Genomic DNA, 24,801 nt, shown 5'->3' with positions numbered 1-24,801 from the left:
TTCCGGGAACCCCGGTAGACCAGTGCGCTGGGCTCTCTGCACACATGACCTTGTTGATTCCTCGCAGCCCTGTGAGGAGGGACAGCACCCCCCACGCTGCACCAGCCAAGCTTCACAACTAATAACTAATGATGATTTAACTTCATGCCCATCTGGCTTCAAAGCCCAAGCTCTCACCCCTATGCTACCAGGTTTGAAAAAGAAATCAGTGTAAGAAAAGTTGTTCACTAAGGTTTTTCCTGCCATGCCAAGTGCTAGCATGAATATGTGGAAGAAAAAAATAGCCAAATAAGTGAACTGAAGTGAACATTGTACCATCCTTAAGAACCACGTCTGCAACTTTGGGTGAGCTACTGATCAGACCGGATTCTAACAATCTTTCTGAGCTTTCTTTACTCACTCTTGGACAGAACAGATTCAAGAGAGACCATAGAACCAACCTGCCTATCCCCGCCAAGTTAGAGAATGTTGTTTTCTGAAAGGGGAGAAGTAGGGTTACAGCTAATGAATTTGATTGATTTTTATAATCAATCAATAATTTACTTTGGATAAATTACATCCAGGGCATCTCTATTCTACATACGGTAGATTTTCTGTTGCCACTGTTTGTGGCTTCACTTCTGCACTCGTCTATCAGCACAATCTTAGAACTATGTTCATAGCTGGTGTTATGTCCTCAGTGCACCATGAAGCTTCTGCGATGACGTTCATTTGGTTCCTTAGAAAAGAAACAGTGTCTCCTTGCTTAATGTATTCCTGGTAAAGTAGAACGAGTCTCTCTCTCTCTCTCTCTCTCTTTTTTTTTTTACATTGCTATATTGATCATAGAGTAAGCATAACACTTAGAGCTTGAGCTTTAGGAGGCAACATTAAGAAAATCAAGTAAATATAAAAGGGGAAGTGACAGGTTGGGATGGCATTGGAGGGGAGGATTGAATCAGATACTGGGGAGCATTCATCCATCTGGACTTTCAGTGAGCCGAACTTGCTTTCTATTTATAGTCTCTTGTTTTGATTTTCTGTTAAGTCATTTCCCAGGATTCTTTCAGGACAATGACGGAAGCTCCTCTACTGCCTTACCACACACTGCCCCATCCTCCACCAACCTCTTTAGTGACTCTGGGCATATCACCTGGGGAAGACACACCTGCAGAAGTCTAGAATGGTTGTTTTGAAACTCTAGCTGCTTACCCACAGAAATAATTTTGCAAAACTATGTACCACCGTGTACATTTTAAAGTTGATATCTAAAAATTTTCACCATAATGTCAGATAATTGTAAAAGATGTCATTTCTAGCATAATGATATTTTAAAACTGAACTGTTCCGACACACTTGGGAATGATTCCAATATCCTCTAAGCATCACAGTTATTTGAAACATACCCGCTAGGGTGGTTATGAAGACTCAGGGAATTAATAGATGCACCGTGCCCTGCACAAGGTAAATACTATGTATTTGCTGTGTATGTGGGTGTATGGAGAGAGAAAGTGGTGGCAAGATGTTGGCAGTGTCTTCGAAGGGGTTGTAGCAGAAAATGTTGATGCCCCAGGCCCCAGCTCCTCAGCCCATGTTTGCATTTGCTCACAGCTGTGGGTCACAGTTTCTGCAGCTCTGAAGACTTCGTACCTCACGTGATGCACTTCTCTGCTTCCTTACTGGAGGGCTTTCTTTCTCCCGCATAAAGGAGTTTACTCCTTTCTATTTACAGTGTTATCTATTTATAACACTGATGCGTAGGTCCAACCTGGAAACTGATGCAATTGACTCCCTCAGGGTCAACCCTCAACCAATGGGGAACAGGAGGCAGTGGGAAAAAGCCCCCATCTCCCCATCCTCTGAGGAGACCACTGGGAAGCTTGTACAGTGTCTCAGAGGGTCCCCAGCAAGACTGAGCCCTGGTGGCCCGCAGTGGTGACCGTCTTATGAAGCACAGATTATTGCTGTTTTCCTTTTCCTGCCATTTTCAAAGTAAATAAATAGATTTATTTTAATGTCTTAGAAAAGCAGCTTCATGGTGTGTATAGTGGGGCACTGTACCTGGCTGTGCTCCAGGGTCTAGCCTATGGCCCTCCTAGAGATTCTGTAAGCTTCTGAATGTCCCTTAAAAAATCCATTTCTGTTTAAAAACAAATCTTTGTTTTTAAATGTAATTAATAGCGAGAGATACAGGACAGTTGTTCTAAATGGGGGAATCCATCAGTCACTCACAGACAGCGAAACCCCTCTCAGCCTTTCCACTACTCCTGTTGCTGCCAGTAAAAAATTACCACAACTGTGGCTGTTTCTATAACAGCACAAATTGATATTTCACAGTTCTGTATGTCAGAGATCTAATATAGGTCTCACTGGGCTGAGACCCTCACAATCAAGCCCTCTGTACTCTTTTGGAGGCTCTAGAAAAGGCTGTTTCCTTGTCTTTTCCAGCTTCTAGAGGCTGCCCTTATTCTTTGGCACATGGTCACTTCCTCCATCTTCGAAGCCAGCAATTGCCAGTCAAGCCTTTGTCACATGGCATCTCTTTAATCCTCTGTCTGCCTTCCTCTTCCACTTTTAAGGACTCCTATGATTAGATGGGCCCCATCTCTGGATCAGCTGATAAGCAACCTTAATTGCATCTGCCACCTTAATTCCCCTTTGCCATGTAAGGTGACATTGACAGGTTCAGGAGTCAAGATATGGACATCTTTGGGAGAGCCATTATTCTACTGACTGGAGCCTCACAACAGCTTGACCCCCAATTCTCCCTTCTCTAAGGATGACAGGCACACCTGGAAAGAAGCTGTGGCTTCCAAGCAAATAGGTTTCCTTGCCCTTTCCTGAGAAATGGAGACAGCCGTCTACCGGTGGCTTAAATAAGAACTCTTGCGTGTGAATAATGGACAACACGTAATGGCTTAGAACTCTACAAATTTAGCCTTAAGTGGAGAGACTTGTATATGTTCCCAGGGTTATGTCTCCTAAAATGTGGGAATGGGATATTCATTCCTAGGTTCACAAGGTAAAATACAGTTTTTTAAAATGCCTTCATAACTAAGTGTTGGAGGCTTGGCTAGAGGCCAGTCAGTTCCCCTTCTTGTGCAGCCAATTAAATCCACACCCCAACTCACCTCCCTCATGAGGCTCTCACTCTCTGGGCCACTATATATTGAGGTACCAGACCATCCGGGACAGCCCCTCTGCCCCAGAGACACTTGAAATTATTCAAAGTAATCAATTCTAAGCCTTCCTGCCCTGCCTTCCCACAGAAACCACAATACGGTATTTGCCCACGGTTCCCCTTTCTTCCTCCACCTAGTGACTGGCCCTGGTGCTTTCCCCTGAGTGGCTTCTGTTTGTCCCCAGCGAGCTGTGAGTACAACAAAACCATAACGCTCTTTCCGGTTGCTCTCTCTTGACCTGCATCTGGCCTCACCCTATCTCACCCCAGGTAATATGGTTATAAGTGTGTTTAACTGATTTTTCTCACAAAAATTTAAAAAATTTTTGGTTGATTCTCCTCCCTGCAAAGGGCCCAGGGAAGACCTTTCTCAATGGCTTCAAGGCTAATTTTAAAGCCAACAGAGGAAAGTCCAGAAAGGCCAGAGGCAACTCCACTGAGGGCTCCCTTCTGCCTTCTCATGCCCACCCCCATGCCAGAGACCCCCCTCAGGCCACGCCACAGCAGATGGCAACAAAGTGCAGGGAAAGGGAGCAACTCTAACACTGTTTCTTTGGAAGGCTTTTGATTGGTCTGGAACCAGCCCCCAGGGTAGGATCAGGAATTCTGACGGAAAAAAACAGTTTCACAAATAACCAGAAACTGCTTCTCACACCCACAATGCTTCAGCAAGTCTTTTCTGTTCCCAACAAATTCTGAAATCTCCTTTCCCAACACAAATGCCACACCATCTGCCCTAAACTTCCAATCTTACCTCTCGTCTTACAATCCCCAGTCCCCTTTCCACTCAGGAGCCCTGACTCCCTCCAGCATAATTTCCACACTCAGGGAGGAGCAGTGAAGCTAGATCCATGTACAGTTCTGGACAACCAGCCCATGCATTGAAGCCCTCCTCCCCAAGCCCCTCGGCCCCTCCGCTCTCACCCTGTCCCATTCTCCCCCATTCTCTTCACAGGGATAGTCTCACTTCCCCTGTTTTGTCTCCTACCCACTTAAGCAAGCGCTGTAGTAGATTTCACCAGAGGCGTGGACCTAGGATACAGAGCATTTTATTCCTCTGGTGGAGGGAGGTGATTTCACTCCTCTGAGGGTGAGAGGACAAAAACATTTCCTATACTTTTGTCTCTCCTCTGCTCTGAAGGAGAAGAGGTGCAGTTGGGTTGTGAAAACTGCTGTAGAAATTCCCATAATTACTCAAAGTAATTTCATGCCCCTAGTTATGCTTCCAGCTGAAATTGTAAACTTTTCTTAGTGGGAACTCCAGTGGTCTCTGCTGGAAGATGCACACATACCACTTTTTTTCTGCTGCAGATCTAGGTTCTTCCTGCTTCTCCTTCCAGTTCTCTCCAGTCCAGCTCTCAGCTGCCCACAACCTCACATGGAAAGACTCCAGTATGTCCGCTGCCTCAGCAACTCATCCCAAAGCAAATCCCAGCCTGTACCCTGTCCATGCTCCTTCCTGACCTGTGGGACTGAGATTTGGGTTCATTTATTGAGCAAAACCATAAAGTAACCATAAAGCCAATATAATTCAATATAACTGTCAAAAGCAAAATGAATAGCCTAGTGTAAAATCTCCACTCCAGAAATACCTGTTGCTTCAACTTAGCTTAAATGCATCATTGTTCCAACTCGTTACTAACTATTAAAATGGTTTCTTTCTTCCGGACACAGGATGTGGGACTATTTCCCAGGTTAATTAGTTACCTATTACCCTGTTGGTTCTAAGTCACCTGAAAGTACCTGGAGTTTTTTTCTTCTTTAGTCACTGTGATTGTCCAGCTCAGAGCCTCCTCCCTTCCCCACACTCATCCCCTGCTCTGTGGGGCAGCTGCAAGGTGGGGGGGGAGTACTGCTTACTGGGTAAGAGCGGAGTGAATTCACTAGCTCCACTGCTAACTCTGTAACCTGAGGTCAGTTGGCTTAACCTCTCTAAGCCTCAGTTTTCTGAAAAAAATGGGAGCAATAATAATAGTATGGATACAATTTTCTGTACTAATAATTTCTCTACTATAATAATAATACTGATATCATTTTTGTACTACAGTTTCTGTATTATAAGAATAATTAATAATTTCTGTAATAATGGTACTGATACTACTTTCTGTACCAATAATTTCTGTACTATAGTAACAACATGATACTGTTGTGTATTAATTTCCATAAGAGAGTAATCATTAATAATGCTTTTTGTACTATATTAATAACCATACTGACACTATTTTCTGTACTAATAATTTCTACACTTTAATACAGGTATAATAAAAAGTTCGTGCTACTAATAATTTAATAATGATAATAATTCTGTATAGTTTCTATGCTAATAATATCTGTACTAACAATACTAATAGTTTTCTATACAATGAGGCTAATAATACTGCTGATCTTACAGAGTTATTCTGAGCATTATAAGAGAAAAAAACAGGTACAACTTAAAGAGCATGCTACATAGTACATGCTTAATAAGTGTTAGATATGATTATTACGGTGGTGGGGGTTGTCAAGCTTCTAGTCCGTCTCCCTTCAGCCGTTCCTCCAGAGAAACCTGTGAGGAAAACTTAAAACTGGCTTGTCTTGGTAAAGAAAAGACCACCCCTGAGAGTGATCTGCAGGGAGGGAGAGCATCACAGAGAAGCAGAGTCTTCAGGGATGCTGGTGGGGAGGGAGGAACTTTCCACTCCCTCCTCTGTCTCTATCGTGGGGAGGTAACTTGGGCCTTTGCCCCAAAGAAAAGTATCTTAGGAGTCATGGAGGGTCCAGAGACAGGAGAGCAAGATCCCTAAAGAGACCTGGGTCTGGAGCAGACACTAGTATTGCAAGTTGTCATGGCCAGTATGGGTAGTATTATGGGGCTGGGGATAAAAAGGAGTGGCCCCTTGCCCCTGTCTGCCTCCCTTCCCTTTGCAGGGAGGGACTTCCTTACTGTAGGGCAGAAGTGGGTGTGGCTTTTAGGTTGGCCCCTCAGATTACATTTTGTTAATTAGATTTGTAGGGTTTCATGTTGCTTTTTGTATTTTATTTAAAATGGAGCCATTCCTGAAGCTATTTGGACTGGAAACCGGTAAATTAAGGTGAACTATTTCACTTGTTTTAAGAAGTAAAAGAACAGAAGAATCAACATGTATGGGTCCCTCACCCCAATTCTCCACTTCCAGCCTGGCAATACTCAGAGATGTGTTCTTAGAAGCTTGGAATAGTTGACAAACAAACAAACAAACAAACAAACAAACAACACTTGTCCTCCAGGCCTCCTGCAGAAGTGGAGGTACAATGCCTTCCTGTGTTCATCCAAAGCACACCTCTGAAATGAATGTTGAGAACTGACTAAACAGTCTTCATAAAAGAGATGCAGCTTTTTGCAAAATAAAAGACAATGCAAAATGATTTCCATTATAGAAACAGACAACAGATCAGCAATTGCCTCAGACTGAGGGTAAGAGTGGGGATGAAGTGCAAATGGGCATGAGGAAACATTTTAGGGATAGTGGAAATGTTTTCAAACTGGATTGTGGTCATGGTTTCACAATGCACTAAGTTTACAAAAATCGTGGAGTTGCACCTGTACAGTGGGAGAGTTTTATGATATGTGAATTATGCCTCAACAAAGCTGTGTTTTTTTTTAAGTGATGTAGGTAACTGGTTTAAATTGGCCAAATTGGTTTAAATTGGCCAAATAACATAGTGGTTAGTACCTGCATAATAATCCGGACCACTTGCAAATCATGTGATGTGCATTGGAGAAAATTTCGTCACATCACTCAGCCTCAATCTCCTTGTGTGTAGAGTGGAAGGTGATAACGCATATCTCTAAAGCAGAATGCCAGTTAGCCAGTTAAATGAGATAGCTTGCAGAAAGCACCTAGCTCAGCACTGGCATGAAGCCACTGCTTCTGAAAGTATGTACTTTATCCTAGAACTAGGAATGTGGAGATGCCCTGTAGGGAGGTGTGAGTGTTCATCGTTTCTTGACTTGGGAAAGGAAGTTCATTTCGGATTTTTCAGTGAGAAGGCTCTGGAAAGATAATGCTGTAGCATTGTTTCCAGCCTCTCAGGCACACCAGGGGCCCCTGGATATTGACTGTCACCTCCTCCTGGGTGGAGATGTGAGGGCAAAGGAAGTGAGATTTGTTACGAGGTACATGGAGAGAGCAGAAGGCTGCAGGTGCTTTGGGCCTCTTGGTGACTGTCCCAAGCCCACTGCCCTAGGAGATGCTCTAAGGTGGGTATGATCAGGGCAACTAGATGTGCACATGTGTCCCTGTCTCCTGAGAGATTCAGATGAGCTCTGAAAAATCAAGTCTGACTGTGAGGAGCAAAATGGGATAACTGGAGGTTTCCTCTAGAAAGCAGCAGTGTGGGAGGAAGGGAGCCGGTCCTAAAACAAGCCGGGATGGCTTGTTTTCTCCTTGTGTATGGAGGACATTTTATTCTGAAGTTTTTAGGAACCATGGATGGACAGAATGAAGTATCAATTATTCTTGGGGGGAAAAAAGCATACAGATATATCCTTCGCCCCCTCACATACCCCATTCCTACTCTGTCCTTGGCAGGCTGACCTGCTCATTCATTTATTCAACATTTATCTACTGAACTTTTGCTATATGCCTGGGGCTGTTCTATACAAGGTCCTTCCCCTCACAAACATTATATTCTAGCAGGAGACAGACAAAAAGCAAGAAACCAAATAAATCTCTATATAAATGCTAACGAGGGTAGGGGATGCAGGAGACAGGGTGCCTGGTTTAGGTTGGGTGGTCAGGGAAGGTCTCTCTGAGAAAGCGGCAATTTAGCAGAGCCCTGAGGGATCAAAAGAAGTACAGGTCCGGAAGAAGGGCATCCTGCCAAAGGGAAGAGCATTTACAAAGGCTGTGGGCCACGTGTGAGTTCTGTGTGTTCAAGAAGCAGAAAGAAGCCAGGGTCACTGGAACAGGATGAGGCAGGCCCGGTGGTAGGAGATTAGTTCAGTGGAGTGGTCAGGGCCCAGACCTGTTGGCCTCCTGGCCACAGGAAACATAAATTTCATTCTAGGTGTAATGGGAAGGCGTTTGGAGTGTTTGGGGCAGGGGCGGCAGGTGATCTGATTGATAGAAGATTATTCTGGCTGTGTGGAGAATAGACTTTTGAGTGCAGGAACTTTCTCATTGAGCTACAAGTATAGACGTTCACACCAAAGGGAACAGCCCCTTCTGCCTGAGGGATCCCTGTGCCCTCTGAGCTGAGAAGAAATTAGGACTGTGGACCTCACAGCACCAGAACGAGGAGAAGGATCTCTCCTCCCGTTTTCTTGTCTCAATGGGTCTTTTCTTTGCAGTTTAGGCTCTCAAGTGGAGATGTCTCTACATTCCTCTACAGCCCCAAGGATAAATGGGGTTGCTTGCTTGTTTACTTGTGGAGGTTTACCTTTAGAAAAAATTCAATCCGCATCAATTCTCTGACATTGAGTCTTAAAGACATTGAAGAAAACATTTGTTAAGATCTGGAGGAAATTCAAGACATAAAATGTTTACAAATGGAAAGAATCAATTACCTCCCTGCATGCTAACCCGCTCTTTCTTTTTTTTTTTTGGAAACATCTTTACAACTCTAACCAGATCTCCACTGCCTAGACTGAAAGAAGACACTAGATGAGGCTTTCTAGTCAGAGGCACCTTTCCATAAAATAACCAGGACTGAGAAAGGTCGTAGTAGTCTGCGCAGGCTGCCATCACAAAATACCACAGACTACGGGCAGCTTAAACAACAGACACTTCTTTCTCACAGTTTTGGAAGCTGGAAGTCCAAGATCAAGGCGCCAGAAGGTTTGGGTCCTGGTAAGGCCTCCCTCCTCCACTTCCACTTCAGCATTCCTCTTACTGTGCTCTCACATGGCCTTTCCTCTTTCCCTTGTGCGCGCATGGAGAAAGAGCTCTGGGGTCTCATTTGGGGGCCCTATGTCCATGACCTCTCATTTTCATCCACACATTCATTTGATCCAAGATCACATGCCCCACCCTTGAGAAGCCCTCAAGGCCACAGTAAGAGAGCCCCGACCGGGTTGTAAGTGGCGAGGGAAGGAGATCATGATCATATACAGTGAAACGATGACACTGGCTGTAGCACGATCAGTAGAGGGGTCTGAGCTGGTGCAGGGCAACCAGACTGACAACCATTGCTGTAGGTCAGGACACGAGGTAGTAGCTTGGACTAGCACAGGGCAGTGGAGATGGAGAGGAGAGGGAGATGCTTGGTTAACTCAGTTTTTTCACTTGAGCTCTGGGATGTCTGGAGGTGGATTCATAGAGACGGGGGACATGGAAGGGGAATGGATTGGAGGGGGCTGGTGAGAGCATGAGCCAGTCTTGGACAAGCTGACTTGGAGATGCCTTTGTATCTCCCAGTCACCCCTGGTCTCCTGGTTCACAGATGCCCACCTTTAAAGGTCGCCATAGTAATGGAAAGAGGTTATCTTCAAGGTATGGAGGGGTAGAAAAAGACTCGTGGGGATCCTCTCCCTCTCCCTCCACCCACGCTGGAGCTTCTCCAAGGAGTCCACTTAAGGAATACCATTTAAGATGCTTTTTTTTTTTTTTCATTCTGGTTTAAGGAGAAACTCAGTTCTCTTATTTTGAGAAAAAAGTAGGTGGCCTTCTTAACATGGATGTGGTATTCTATCCGCTCTTCCCCTTCCTGCCCTAGAGGGATCGCATCCCTTTAAACTTGGAGAATCAGATGAAGCAGGAGACGAGGGAGAAAGCCAGAAGCCTGCGAACGTGACTGGAGGATGAGGACTGGCCCAAGCGTCATCTAGGGAGTGAGTTCTCCTGCCTGCGCTCTGTAATCCAGCCAGAAGGAGCATCTTTCAGTTCCTCCAACATGTCACGCTTCCTCTCCCTTAGGTCCGCACACAGGCTGCCCCTTCCATTTCCTCCTCTCCTACATCCCTTTCATCTGGATGAGGCCCTGATCATATTTCATTCCGTGCTCAGACAACACCTCCTTCAGGGGGCCTTTTGTAATGTCCACAGCCACTGATGTTCAGTGTCTCGAGTAGAGACTACTAGTGGCAGACACCCAATATCCATTTTCTCCTTTCCTTTCTTATACCAGAACCTCTGCATTTTAAGCTGTGCCTACAGTGCTTGGGATAAAGACTCTTATTTCCCAGCATCTTTTGTAGCTAGATGTGGCCATTTAGCTAAGTGCTAGCCCATGATATGAAAGTGGAAATGTTTGCAACTTCTGGGATGTGATCTTTTAGGGAGAGGATGTGCCTTTCTCCTCCTTCCTCCATTGGAATATAATGACTGATTCTCTAGCTCCCAAGTTGTCCCATAAAGACAGGCCACACCCTAGGAGTAGAGCCTTGCCCTGGAATGAGATTGGGTGTGTTTCCTAATGACTTCACGGACCTACTATACACTCTGCACTGCCTACCGCCTGCTTTTACGTGTGTAAGAGAGAAATAAACTTCCATCCTGTGCAAGGCACTGTTATTTTGGAGTTTTAGCCACATGCAGCCAAACTCAATCCTAACTTTTCCAGTGTCCCTCCCATGTGTTTCTCCCCACCCCAAGAAAACATTTACACCCTATGTTATCATTACACAGTTGCTCTGGGTGAAACAAAATCTGCCCTCCTAGAATTTAGACTTTTCTTCTTATGCAGATGGCTCCAACGTTGCCCCCACCTAACATACAGATCACTCATGTATCCTCATGTGTTTAGGACGTAACTGAAAGCCAGGCCCAGTTATCCAAAGGCAATGCTATGGAACCACTTTAAATGCTGCTTTCCAGTCTCGGGCTTTCCAGGCTCGAGGCGATGCCATCGTGAAGACTGTGTCCATTTCTCTAGTGCAACTTCTCTGTCTTGGACTGAACAGTCAAATAATACTACCAATAAATGCACCGAAGACAACAAGGCAAAAAAGCAGGCACAAAAATGTCTTATAACTGGCATCTCCTAGTCTATGTGTTCTGATGTTGTGGTGTTTGGCAAATCAAAAGTAATTTTAAAAACTCTGATGGTTTGGCATTTGGAATGTTGAAAGCAATCTGGAAAGTCCCGATAGCCAGCATTTGTGTCTCTAATCACTAGCTGCAGAAACAGATTGTCAGGGTGGATCAGAGGAGTGAGTGTCTCCAGGGGAGATCAGCTCATTTGTAGCTACATTAGAGAGTCTGGGTGATGTGCTCTTTAACAGACTCTAGCAATGAGTCTATGCTGATTCACTCACCTTTTTGTCCCCAGAGCCTTTCAGAGGGTCAATACTGTGTGATTTCTGCTTTAATTGGCTCACATGTAATGGATAAAGGCTTCAAAGTATAAGCACAAGTAATAATGGCCAAGAACTAGATAGAAGCACAAAACCTGGACAGTATTTCTGTAACCTGAAAAAAAAAATAATTATGCAATATCAATAGCATAATGTCCAAATGTCTGGACAAATCTGATAATCTTACAGTGTTGAGGTCCCAGATATGCTGGCTTTTTGGACCTTCACTGTCTTTAGCTCGCAGAAGCTGCAATAATAACTCTTACTGGAGGCAAAATGTTTACTAACTAAAATGACTAGTTAGTTTACTATGTAGTATTCCATTGGATTCTCCTTTTCCTGCTCCAAAATGACAGTCACATGCCACAGCTTAGAACAAGAAAAGCCTCTCTTGTCTAGGGCTCCTGCCAAAGGGCTCCACAAAGTAGCCTGCCTCCCCAGAGGATGCCCATGAGGGTTTTTGCAAGTTTAGTCCCTATCACAGGGGTCAGAGAATCCAACGTGGCAATACCTATTTATGTATAGTCATCAGAGAACTCATGTAAAATAGTCGAAAGTCAAAATAATAATGCCACAGTAACCTAAATAAAATGACTTCTCTCCCTTACGTTACGTGAAACCTTTTCCCTCCACCACTGACTGTGCACATTTTACTCTGGCTAACAACCTCAGACTCACCTGGCTCCAGTGATCACACTGCGACCACTGTGGCAGAGCTCTCCTTCACTCACAGACTCTGTGTAGGCCCGGGTTGTACTTATAAGAGGATCCTAGCAAGGACTCTTGGCACTCCAGCTCCTTCTCACACATTCAGTTAACATTGATCAGATATTTTAAGGGTGCTTGCTATGTGCCAGGCACTATGGTGATACTAGGGATATAATGTGATTTAAAAATGGGGTTCCTTCTCTCAGGGAGTTAACGCCCACTGGGTGACAACAATTAATGCCTATTGACCAGCTGCTGTGCTCATATGTATTATATGCATTACTTCACTTAATCTTCAGTCTTATAACGCAGACTATTATCATTCCCATTTTACAGATGTGGAAGTAGAGGCAGAGAAAGGGCTAAGTGCTAAAGTTTTCATGTAAAAACATGTTACAGCTGGGATTGATCCCAGGTAGCCTGAATCTAAAGACTGAGCTCTTAACTATTATACTCGGCCTCCTTTCCATTACCTTCCTATGTGCCCACCCTGGAAGGGTGAAAGTCTGGGCAGTGAATAAGCAAGACATTCTCGGGCAAAGGGGAACTATCTTTTGAAGATAGAGATAAGAATGAGGTGAGAGAAATGCTTTTCTAGGAGAAGAAGTCAAGAGGAGATGTTTGAAATTTTATTCTGTTTCTTTGGGGGAAATTATATTGCATAGGATAAGGAGAAAGTGGGAGGGTGGAAGTTTGTGCTCATTCCTCGATTTGTCTCTCCAACCTTGAACTTGCATCTGAGGCAATGGGGCAGGCACATCCTTTAAAGAGGATGCGGCACAGTTGGACAGAACCCAGATTTGACATATTGGAGTGAGGCCAGACTTGTCTATTTGACTAGCTGGAAGTTTCTCTAAGATTGAGGCCATAAAAACCAAGTGCTTCCTGGAGGTAAGACTGAGAAAATTTTTGCTGAGGCTGTTTTTCTAGCTATGTCAGATCTTGAGAGTAATTTGCATGAAAATTGTAAGAAGTGTATTTTCAAGGCCCGAAAACATGAAATTTGCCAGATTTAATGTAGGGACTCTGGTTGACCAGACATCTATCTGCGTGCTAAGGATTTACCACGCATCATCTTCCAAGAACCAACCAGTAACGTCCAGGGTTAATATTTTAAGAAGCAGCTGGGTCTACAAATGTGTTCTGCAACCTGCAATAGAAGTGGGAGTGGGATGTCCGGCCCCAGTGGGTGGAGAGGCAAGATCAAAAGCAGTTTTGGCTCACAGTAGAGTCAGTGTTTTGGAGTCGCACACAAGGGTACATGAGTTTCCTCCTCTTATGGAGTTAATGCTAGTACCAATCAGAAAAGACAGTTGTGATAACTGAATGAGTTAATGAACATAGCACACTCTGCACATTGGCTGCACGTAATATACTTATATTCTCGAAAAATATTACCTGTCTTCATCATTACCACCACCACCACCACCACCACCACCATCATCACCGCCATCCTGGCTCTTATACTTACCATGTATGTGACCTGGGACAAGTTTTTTAACATCTCTAAGTTTCAGATTCCTCATCTTTACATTGGAGATAAAAAAATAGTTATCTTTGGCGCCAGCCCGGTGGCTCAGGCAGTTAGAGCTCCATGCTCCTAACTCCAAAGGCTGCCGGTTCGATTCCCACATGGGCCAGTGGGCTCTCAACCACAAGGTTGCCAGTTTGATTCCTCAACTCCAGCAAGGGATGGTGGGCTCTGCCCCCTGCAACTAAGATTAAACATGGCATCTTGAGCTGAGCTGCAGCTGAGCTCCCGGATGGCTCAGTTGGTTGGAGCGCGTCCTCTCAACCACAAGGTTGCCGGTTCGACTCCCGCAAGGGATGGTGGGCTGCGCCCCCTGCAACTAGCAATGGCAAGTGGACCAGGAGCTGAGCTGTGCCCTCAACAACTAAGACTGAAAGAACAACTTGAAGCTGAATGGCACCCTCCACAACTAAGATTGAAAGGACAACAACTTGACTTGGAAAGAAGTCCTGGAAGTACTCTTTGTTCCCCAATAAAGTCCTGTTCCCTTTCCCCAATAAAAATCTTTTTTAAAAAAATAGTTATCTTTAAGGATATAGTGAGGATGAAACAAGATGACACACATAAAGCACCTAACACAACGCTTGGCAAATAGTGGGTGCTCACTGAGTGGGTGTTATTACCTACTGGTTTTAAGAGCTTGCCTTTCCTGATTGGCAATCAAAACAAGTATTCTGACATAGATGTGTGTGACTATGAAAGAAGATACCAAAGTCCACCCAATGGAAAAGTCTACTGGAAGAGACTCTCTAGTTCTCAATGGGAGTTTTTCTTTTTATCTTCTGTATGGCCCCGTGTGACATCTAAGATCTCAGATGTCCTCGGGTTTTCAGTCCCACACATTAAAGAAGCTTTTGTTGTTGAAGAAATTAGAGAAGATTGAAGAGTTGGGGACTCATAGATGTAGGGTTGTCAGATTTAGTAAATAAAAATAAAAGTGTCCTATATTTTATTTGGCAATCTTGCATGGATGTCAATTATCTTTTTGAAAAATCCAAGCTAGGAGTTGACTTGAGTTTTGTGACTTTCTGTGATGCCACAGAATTCTACTTTGAGGTCTTCTCATAAGACAGATGCTGCAGAACTTACATTTGATTTCTCATCATAGATGGTTATCTGGGGGTTCTCCCATGTGGCATGTTGGGCATCTATAGAAGCAAAGTGGATCTTAGAGGTTAGACAACAGTATGAAGGCTCTAGAATAATTTCCTCAAGGCTTCTCTTCATTATTATTTCCTGTTACTATCAGTGGAATGTTGCATTCCCCCTCCCTTAGCCCTTCCCTAGCCTTATAATGTCCTCTCCCTTACACTGTGGAAAGAGTGCAGGGTTTCCACAGTGTAAGGGAGTGAGCTAAGGATGATATTATGATAACCCCATGCACACCTGACTTCCTGGATTCCATTTTGTTCAACCCATAACAGTCAGGAGTTGACATCATTTCTCTTTCTAAACTCCAATGGCATTTCCCAGTGACTACTTTTAAAGTGAAAATGCAAGTGGCAGAGCAAGTATCAAGTTAATGCCATTTAGCTCAAAATCAGGATAGTGTACTTACTTTTCAGTGTATTTTTTGATGGGGATGAAAGGAATATGCTTCAGAGAAAAGTCAGGTGTTAGGGACTCTCTGACTCCTTATTAGCTGCCCTACCCTAAAACATTTTCTTCTGCAGGGTGGGTCTTCATGTATTGCTGTGTGTGTGTGTGTGTGTGTCTGTGTGTGTGTGTGTGTGTGTGTGTGTACCCTTCTCTGGAATTTTCGTGTCCAGTTCTTACACCATTACTGGCTGATATCCCATGGAGCTAGCAGCTTTTAAGGCAGAGACTTTCAGAGCCTGGCAGCTAAACTAAGATGGGAAACGAGAGGTTTGATACCCTCCCTGGTTTCAGAGCACACCTGTCTCCCTCCTAGCCCGAGTCAGGGGGTGAGAAGAGACTGCAACAGCATATCCTGCCCCAAGGCATCATGCTCAGCTTCTAAGCCCCTCCCCCATCCCTTCCAGTTTGGAAGTTCTAAACTCATGGTCTACAGAGCTGCCCTGTCGGCCTCATGATTGGACCGATACCATCTGAAAAGGATCAGAGGCTTTGGGGTGATACAGTTCATCTCCCTGTCTCCCAACAGAACAGGCTGCACATGAGCCAAGGGTGTGGAGATAGAATGCATGGTGACACTTCTCTGGTCCTTAGACATCTTTACCTCCTCATACTCCCACTCTGCCTCCCAGCCTAGGTGTCAGGAAAGGTCATTTGTGACCAAGTTAGGGAAACTAACATTTTCTGCTGATATGCCCTGCCTTTAAAGATCTTGATCCTCATCCCTGATAGCGCAGAAAGCTGTGAGGAACAGAGGGGCACTTTGCCTCATGCTAAAAGCTAGGAAAAGGGCACTAATGGGTGAGGGATGGACCGTGGCACCGTGGCTCACTGAGTTCCCCCAACATCCTGTTCAGCAGAGGACATTGAGGTGGCATAAGAACCTTTAGAAGTCATGAAATCCACCCACCTCCCTCCTAGCAGCACTGGCAGTTAGTAAACAGTGACATTGACCTTGAATTTACCCAAATCATCTAGGAGAGGACCTACAATGATTATGAGTTGGGAACAAATTCGTTGGTACCCCCTTTTGTGGGACAATTCATGGGACCTCAGAATTCTCTGCCCAAACATCCCCAAGCTTGCTTCCAGACTGAGAGCAAGCCTTTTCCTAGTCAGTCCTTCTAATGGTCATTCTAATGCTGGTATGTGCACCTCAGGCTTAAGGAGTCAACTAAGAGTGAGTGTTGGAGGTCAGAGAAAGAACTTGTATATATAGGCTGGAACGTTGATATGGGCATGCAAGGAATCTCTGATAAGAGGGGGAGGAGAAAGGGAAGTAGGAGGAGGGCCGAAACGTGGTTTCCCCATGCTGCCACAGTCTGGCAAGGAACTCTAAGGAGTTCAAGAATTCTAAATTCAACCTGGCCTTCCTGGTCATTCTGAAGGTATTTTTGTCAGGGTAGGAGGACATATTTTATTTAATGATCTGTTAGCTTAATTTATAACTTCATAATATTTAGACATGTGGTTTGTGGGCTCCGTTTGTGCTCTTGTCATGGGGCCTATGATACATGCCACCCCACCCTGCCACCCTCTGGGGGAGAAGCCTTCACAGCCCACACGGCTCAGTGGTCCAGCGGAAGCCACCTGCCGAGCAGCCTCCCATGTTTCCCACTCTCCAAACTGCCCTATTTTGACTCCCAAGAGTGGTTAGATCTTACAAGGCATTGAATAAAAGCTTCATCCTCATGGCCTGATGTTTTTAATAAAACTTGTTATTATAATACTAGTTTTCATATCTGTGTTGCTTAGGACATTAAACAGAATATAACTTTTATCTAGCTCCCAGGGACCATTAAACTTAATTCAATTGAACTATGGGCCTTGGAGACGTGCCTCAGGAAGATGAGGTGGTGCAAATCTAGCTGACAACCCAGGTGGCACGTGCCAGCTGAGGGAGAAGGCAACAATGGGAGGAATTTGGGCACAAAGCGGGATAAAGCTGCTGCTAGGAGAAGGACTTTGAACACACAGCAGAAGCGTACACAGGTATTTTTAGGGAAATTTTACTATGTGTTATGAGGAACCTGCCTAACCTTCCCAAAGAAAAGTCAGTGAACTCTGCCTTATTGGAGACTGCTTATAGCTTTGGATTTGTTTATTTTGGAGGAGGGTAACTGAGGGATGGGACCAAGTGCTGAGTCTGGCCTGAAGATGATTTTGGAGTGACAACAGAAGCTACAAAGGGCCCAGATGCGTTCAGGTTAACTAAGTAAAATGAATATTGAGCATCTGTTTCTCTTCCTCCAGAGCTGATTGTGTGAAGGCTTCAAAATAGATGACCAAATATCTGAGAATGGAGCAGGGGCAGCAGGCTCAAACAGGGCTTCCTGGAAGATAAACTAAGAGAGAGACGAGCTGCATGCGAGGCGTTGGTCCACCAAACTCTCTGCTTTTAAATATGTGCTTTGGTTGTTTTGCTTGTCCACTTTTACTATAAAAATAGTTTGTGCTCATTAAATAAAATCGGAGAACTATAGAAACATTTATAGGAAAAGAAAAAAATCATCCATGCCCCTACCATCTGAATCACATCAATGTAAACATTTGTTATATTTCCCTCAAGGCTTTTCTTGTTCTTTGCATAGATGGTGTGTGTGTGTGTGTGTGTGTGTGTGTGTGTGTGTGTGTGTGTGAGAGAGAGAGAGAGAGAGAGAGAGAGAGAGAGAGAGAGAGAGAGAGAGAGAGAGAGGTTATTTTAACATAATTGGATTCACTTCCCTAAAGCACTGTTTTCAAGGCAACAGGATTAATGTGATTTTTTAAAGATACTAAAATGAGTCATTTTAGGATTATTGAGCAACTTCATGAGGTTTGGTAGAAACAAAGTTCACTTTTCTTTATCCTGTCATCAGGAATCATCTCATATTCAGCTGCTCTCCTCATGTGGAAAAGATAACTACATATAAATCAAGAGATGGAAATATAAGAAATGTAACTAAGGCACATGCTACGACTTCAATACTTAAATAAATTGTTACGCAAACCTGAGTTCCTCAGTCACAATAGACCTATTTCTGAATAAGGTTAAAGAGGTTAAAAATCAAGTTTAATCATTTGAATTTTCTGATAAATCCTGTCCTAAAATGGATTAGGATTCCATTTTTATGGCATAGGTAACTTCGCATTTACTTGGTGTCTCTTCTTAAAGATGAGCAATGGATGAAACCTGACATACCTGAGGATAGAATATCAACAGTCTGTAAGGCACATCATCAATTACATTTTACATTGATCAAAGACTGAGGAACTAGATTAATTTTGCTACAGTCCCAAAGAGACAAAAGTGGACCCTTAATTCATTATTTTCTCAGTGAGTTTGAGAAAGTGTCCTGGGGAGAAGCATTTTCAGTCAACTCAATAAGCTTTCAAAACCCTGGGCTTTTGCTTATGCAGACCCCAATACCTAGAATATCCTATGTTACTCTCCATCCTTCTAAATTGATTTTTAAAGCCAGCCAGTTCATTCATATGAACTGAAAAAAAGTCCTCCTTAAAAAGTCCTCCAAAAACCTCCAAAAAGTCCTCCTTATGCTTTCAAAATCTTTGCTTACATCATCTCTATGTAGCCTTTGTATTATTCTGCCATATGTAACAATGTATTCTGCTTAATAATGATATTTTTAAATGTTTCTGAGTAATACGTTTACAATGGTTCAAAATCAAGCAATATAAAACATACCCAGTGTACAGTCTTGCTCCTGCCCCTGCTCCCACATCTCACAAACACTTCTTGGATTTGAATTTGTGTCTTTTCCAAAGTTACTTCATGCAAACATAAATATAAATTTATTATTTCCCCATCTGTCTTTTCTTACACAAAAGATATACATACTATTCTTGATATACTATTCTGTGCTTTGTGCCTTTAAGTTTACCTTATCAAACAAACTTCAAGGAAATCTTTCCATATCATTTGAGAGAAATTCCCCATTCTGTTTTAAAAGTTTTTTAAAATTTTAAAAATTCTATTTTATGTTATCTCCTCATATATTTAACCAGTTCCACTAATGGTGAACATTTGGGCTGTTTCCAATCTTTTACTATGTCAATGATGCTATGCAGACATATGTTAATTTGCATTGTGTGTCTACATCTTTGGATAAATTCCCAAAAGCAGAATGCCTGGGTCAGAGATTGCACACAATTCTGTAATGTTGCTAGATGGTATCAAATTGCTTTGCACAGGGCTTCTACCTATTTATACTCCCACCAAAAATACAGAAAAAACCTGTTTCCCACAGCCTTGCCAACAGAGAGATAAAGAGGGAAAGTTTAGGAAGGAGCGGTTTAGCAACAAAAGGACAACTAGATGAAAACTGACAATGGAGCACACGTGTCTTTACGGATAAATGTTTTCAGATTTTTTGGGTAGATACCCAGGAGAGCGATTGCTGGGTCGTATGGTAATTCTATTGTAATTTCTTGAGGAACCTCCACACTGCCTTCCATAGCGGCTGCACCAGTCTGCATTCCCACCAACAGTGTATGAGGGTTCCTTTTTCTCCACAGCCTCTCCAACACTTGTTACTATTTGTCTTGTTGATGATAGCCATTCTAACTGGGGTGAGGTGATATCTCATTGTGGTTTTCATTTGCATTTCTCTGATGATTAGCGATGTTGAGCATTTTTTCATATGTCTATTTGCCATTTGTATGTCCTCTTTGGAGAAATGCCTCTTCAGGTCCTCTGACCATTTTTCAATTGGGTTCTTTGTTTTTTTGTTGTTGAGTTGCACGAGTTCCTTGTATATTTTGGATATTAGCCCCTTATCGGAGGCACTGTTTGCAAAAATCTTTTCCCATTCAGTCGGTTGCCTCTTTATTTTGTCGATGGTTCCTTTTGCTGTGCAGAAGCTTTTAAGTTTGACATAGTCCCATTCATTTATTTTAGCTTTTATTTCCATTGCCTTTGGAGTCAAATTCATAAAACGCTTTTTGAACCCAAGGTCCATAAGTTCAGTAACTATGTTTTCTTCTGTGCAGTTTATTGTTTCAGGTCACGTGTGCTCCAATGTTCATTGCAGCTTTATTTACAGTGGCCAAGACATGGAAACAACCAAAATGTCCTTCAATAGATGAATGGATAAAGAAGTTGTGGTATATATACACAATGGAATACTATTTCGGCAGTAAGAAAAGATGATATAGGAACATTTGTGACAACATGGATGGATCTTGAGAATATAATGCTAAGTGAAATAAGTCAGACAGAAAAAGCAGAGCACCATATGATTTCACTGATATGTGATATATAAACCCAAAACAACAAAAGAACGACAAACAAATGAGAAAGAAAAACTCATAGACACAGACAATAGTTTTTTGGTTACCAGAGGGTAAAGAGGGTAAGGGGGGGTGGTAGATGAGGGTAAAGGGGATCAAATATATGGTGATGGAAGGAGAACTGACTCTGGGTGGTGAACACACAACGGGATTTATAGATGATATAATACAGAATTGTACACCTGAAATCTATGTAATTTTACTAACAATTGTCACCCCAATAAACTTTAATTAAAAAGGAAAAAAAGAAAACTGACAAAAGTATAGACAATACCGCTCCTGAGGTTCAACCAGTCTCTCCCAGAGATTCTGGGAACCTCTATTAGCTTCACTTGAACGCATCTAACACGAATTCACTGAACCTCCTCTTGATTTTTCCTTTTCCACCAATGGAAGCACCATTTCCTCACATTGAAAATCTTGTAGGAGAGAGTGTGGGCAGGTAGACTTTCACTTTTTATTTTACACACTCTAAATGTGGGTGCTTTATTTTATAACAAGAAGTGCATATATTTTTGTGACTTAAAACCGACGGTAACGTATTGCAAAAAAAAATTGGAATTCTCGTGACTTTTCTCTTGGTTTTTATTTATCTATTCAACCACTTTTTATTTTGTTAGCTGGTTTTCTTTCTCTTTCTTTCTTTTTGTTTTTCTCTGCCAGATACCTAGGGGAATGGTTTTAAATACCTTAGCTTTATAGGGAAGCTTATCAAGAAAAAAACATTAATTTCATTCCTTTATAAATTATTTCTAAGCACTGCCCCCTGTCATCACTCTCATACCCATTCTCAGTTTATAAATTGAATAAAAATTAAGAAAAAAAACCTATTACTGAAATGTTTAAGTAATAGTTATCAGAGCTAGGATACTATTTTAGGGCAAATTTATATAGTTAGGATTTATGACGGCCGTGTGGTATTTTTTAGGGGCGATAGTGCGCTTTTCAATCCACTGAGATCCCTTATATAAGTGCATATTTATAACCATTTTATTCCATTTGAAGCGAAATTGTACTACCTTAGCTTAGAGAAGCTTATAAATGTCAGAGCTGCTTTTTAGAATCACATTGTTGGTCAAATACAGAATTCCTTTGTTACCAACGCCTTATCAAAGTGTCCTCCTGTGGAAAACTACAGTGTTTCCCCAAAAATAAGACCTAATCAGAAAAGAAGCCCTAGCATGATTTTTCAGGATGCTCATAATATAAAATAAGCCCTAATGTGTATTTTGGAGCAAAACTTTATATAAGACCAGGTCTTATTTTCAGGGAAATATGGTAGGGCTTATTTTATATTACGAGCACCCTGAAAAATCATGCTAGGGTTTATTTTCTGGTTAAGTTGTATTTTTGGGGAAACACGGTATCACAACTTTGTGACATTTGGCTGTACAAGTATTTTGGGATTTCCAGGAATTTCATATAATAAAAGGGAGGGGCCATTTCCTGTGCCCTTAACCTTTGTACATTCACTTTTGTACAGATAAGGACATTATATCTTAATGCACCTGAACCATCTATCTCATACGGCATCAGGCAATAATCTAGATAACAAAGGAACAGTTTATTGATCTCTTGGGGGTGCTGCCTGCAGCTCAGCTCACAGTTCATTTCCATCTTTGTCAACCTCAGCATTTATTTAACTATGTTCCAACTAAGTTGCATTTAGCTTTGTTGCAAAATTAGTGAACTACAGGGAAAATATCCATGTGAACTCCAGTAAGTATAAGTGTAGTTCTCATATACTTAAAACAATCGTGACAAAGAAGGAGATCATTAGGTGTACAAAAGGTGGTGAATCTTTAGCCTTAGTGATGAAAACTCATACTGAGTGCTCTCTCCACACCAGTCACTATTCTAATCACTCTATAGGACTTAATTTACTGAATTCTCACAATACCATGTAAGAAATAAATGATGCAAGCACTATCATTATCTGTTTTTACAGATAAGGAAAATGATTCACAATTCATAGAGAGGTAAATAGTCTGACCTAAATCAGAAAGCTGCCTTTTAGACGTTAGGTGGCCAACTCTGCTCAGCAGGGATGGAGAAACCCAAACTTAAAGGATATCTACTAAATTCTGAAATTGTCCCTGAAGACTATATCTAAGAGGGAAGCCACAATTAGGAATTTTATACTTATTTTACCTGTTTGAAAATAGAATCCTCTCCTTGAAAAGCACAAATCTGTTTTTGAATTTCACACCTCTGACATTGGTGTGTATATTCTGGAACACGGTGTGTATGGAAGTAGGAAGCCCTTGTTGTATATGCCTTTGATGTGCATGGAAAGAGTGGAACCCCAGGGGGTGGGGCACCTGTCGCATACTGCGCCAGCGCCTACAAGTGCTCAGCAAATGTCTGCTGTGGTAGGGAGTGAAACAGTAGTGATTTGGAAACCATACGGCCAACATGCGGAGGGCGCACCAACACGAAGAAACACTATATTCAAATAAATACCCCTGTTGATAATGGAGGAGGCACGTGTGGGGGCAGGAGGTATATGGGAAATTTCTGTACATTCCCCTCAATTTTGCAGTGACCCTAAAATTGCTCTAAGAAATAAAGTCTACTAAAAAAGAGTAAATCCCCTCAAGTGTCTGAAACAATGTCTTGAACAATATGTCATCTTAAATACACATGCATACACATCTATGTATATATAAAATATATATAAACATATATAGAAACACACATTTATAAGTACATGGTCATAAAGGCAAAACATATATCACATCTTAAATATATAAATACATTTTTAGGTGTATGATGATAAAGTTGAAATGACAAAGATTGTTGCAAAACCCATGTATTTTTTTCTGTTGAAGAGATGAGTGGAATTTCCCTCATGGCCTCACTAAGACAACGGTGTGTAAGTTAAGGCAGTGGACAGATGTAATTGGCAAACTGCTGAGTGTCCCAAATTTGGAGTGCCTACCCCGTCCCCTCCTCAGAGACTCTGTCCCTATTCACCATCTCTTTTTAATGGGGCAGTAGCTTTAGGACACAACCCCATGACAACATTTGCTTGGAATGCAACTTACACACAGCAGATTCAAGCAGAGCCTTCCATAGTTCCGCAGCATACTGACCTGTGACCTAGGTGGCATGGTTAGGGAGCTTGAGTTGGGTGATTCAGGTTCTCTCTTTCTCTCACTCCCTCTCTTTCTGTCTCTGGAACTTGAATCAAGAGAGCAAGAGGGAAGTTTCTAGGGACCTGTGGGGAACACTGCTGAAAGGTCATCTGAGGGCCTGCGTCAGGATCATGACAAAGATACTCAGCAAGCTGAAATTATGGGTGGAGGAGCCACTATGAGTAACTGGGCGAAGCTTGAAGAGACAGAGAACATCCATCTGTGCAGAAAACCCAGGAAGCCAGGAAAGGACCAAGAGCTTGTACAACCCCTACTTCCTTTGTATTCTGCTTTCTCTGGGCTCCTGGGCATACATACGTTAAAAATTATTTTCTCATGAAGTAACCCTTTACTTTTTTTTTTTTTTTTTTGCTTCTTGTTACTAAAAGAGACTACACTGGAACAGCAGATAGCAGGAGAAAAAAGTCTCTGGCAATGGAGGGTATACACTTAAAAATAACAAACACCAAAAAAGACAGGAGAATTGTAAAAGTACAGTGGTCCAGGGCCATGAAATGGTCCAGGGCAAATAGCTGTTCCATCCAATAGTCCCCAGGACCTCAGCTCAGGACAACCCTGTGAGGTAATCGATATTTAGATTGATGACTTTGAACCTTCAGGGACAAGGCTGCTTGATGTTCAGCATATTTTCAAAAAGCAACAAAGCATGTAATTTACTGCAGAAAAATTTTCCTTAAAGTCAAAAAAGTTTTGATGCTTTAATAAGGCAAGGTTCATGCAGTTATTTTTATTTTTTAGTTTTTTAAAATGCATATATTTATTTACACATGCCTTGCCTTGTTCCAGTCATCTTGTAAGGATGACTTACAAGAATACATAAAATGCAATCAGATAACATGAATTGACAGTAACGGGGAAGAAAAAGAAAACCAGGCTGAGGACCTAGAATTGATCGAGGAGATTCAGTTAACTGCAAAGCTCACTTCTGTGGAACACTTCACTCCTTGACAGGTCACAGAGGACTAATTAGTGTTACTCATTATTTAATCTTTTTAAATCTGGAGAAAGGTCAGGGCTTATCTTTTGGATGTAAAAAAATCAAATTAAAATGGGAAGAAATAGAAAAAGAAAATATTGGCTTAAATCAGAGAAAATATAATAAATA

The sequence above is a fragment of the Rhinolophus hipposideros genome, assembly GCF_964194185.1.
Source record: "Rhinolophus hipposideros genome assembly, chromosome: 5".
In the NCBI taxonomy this organism is placed as follows: domain Eukaryota; kingdom Metazoa; phylum Chordata; class Mammalia; order Chiroptera; family Rhinolophidae; genus Rhinolophus; species Rhinolophus hipposideros.
Note: the sequence above shows the minus strand (reverse complement) of the source record.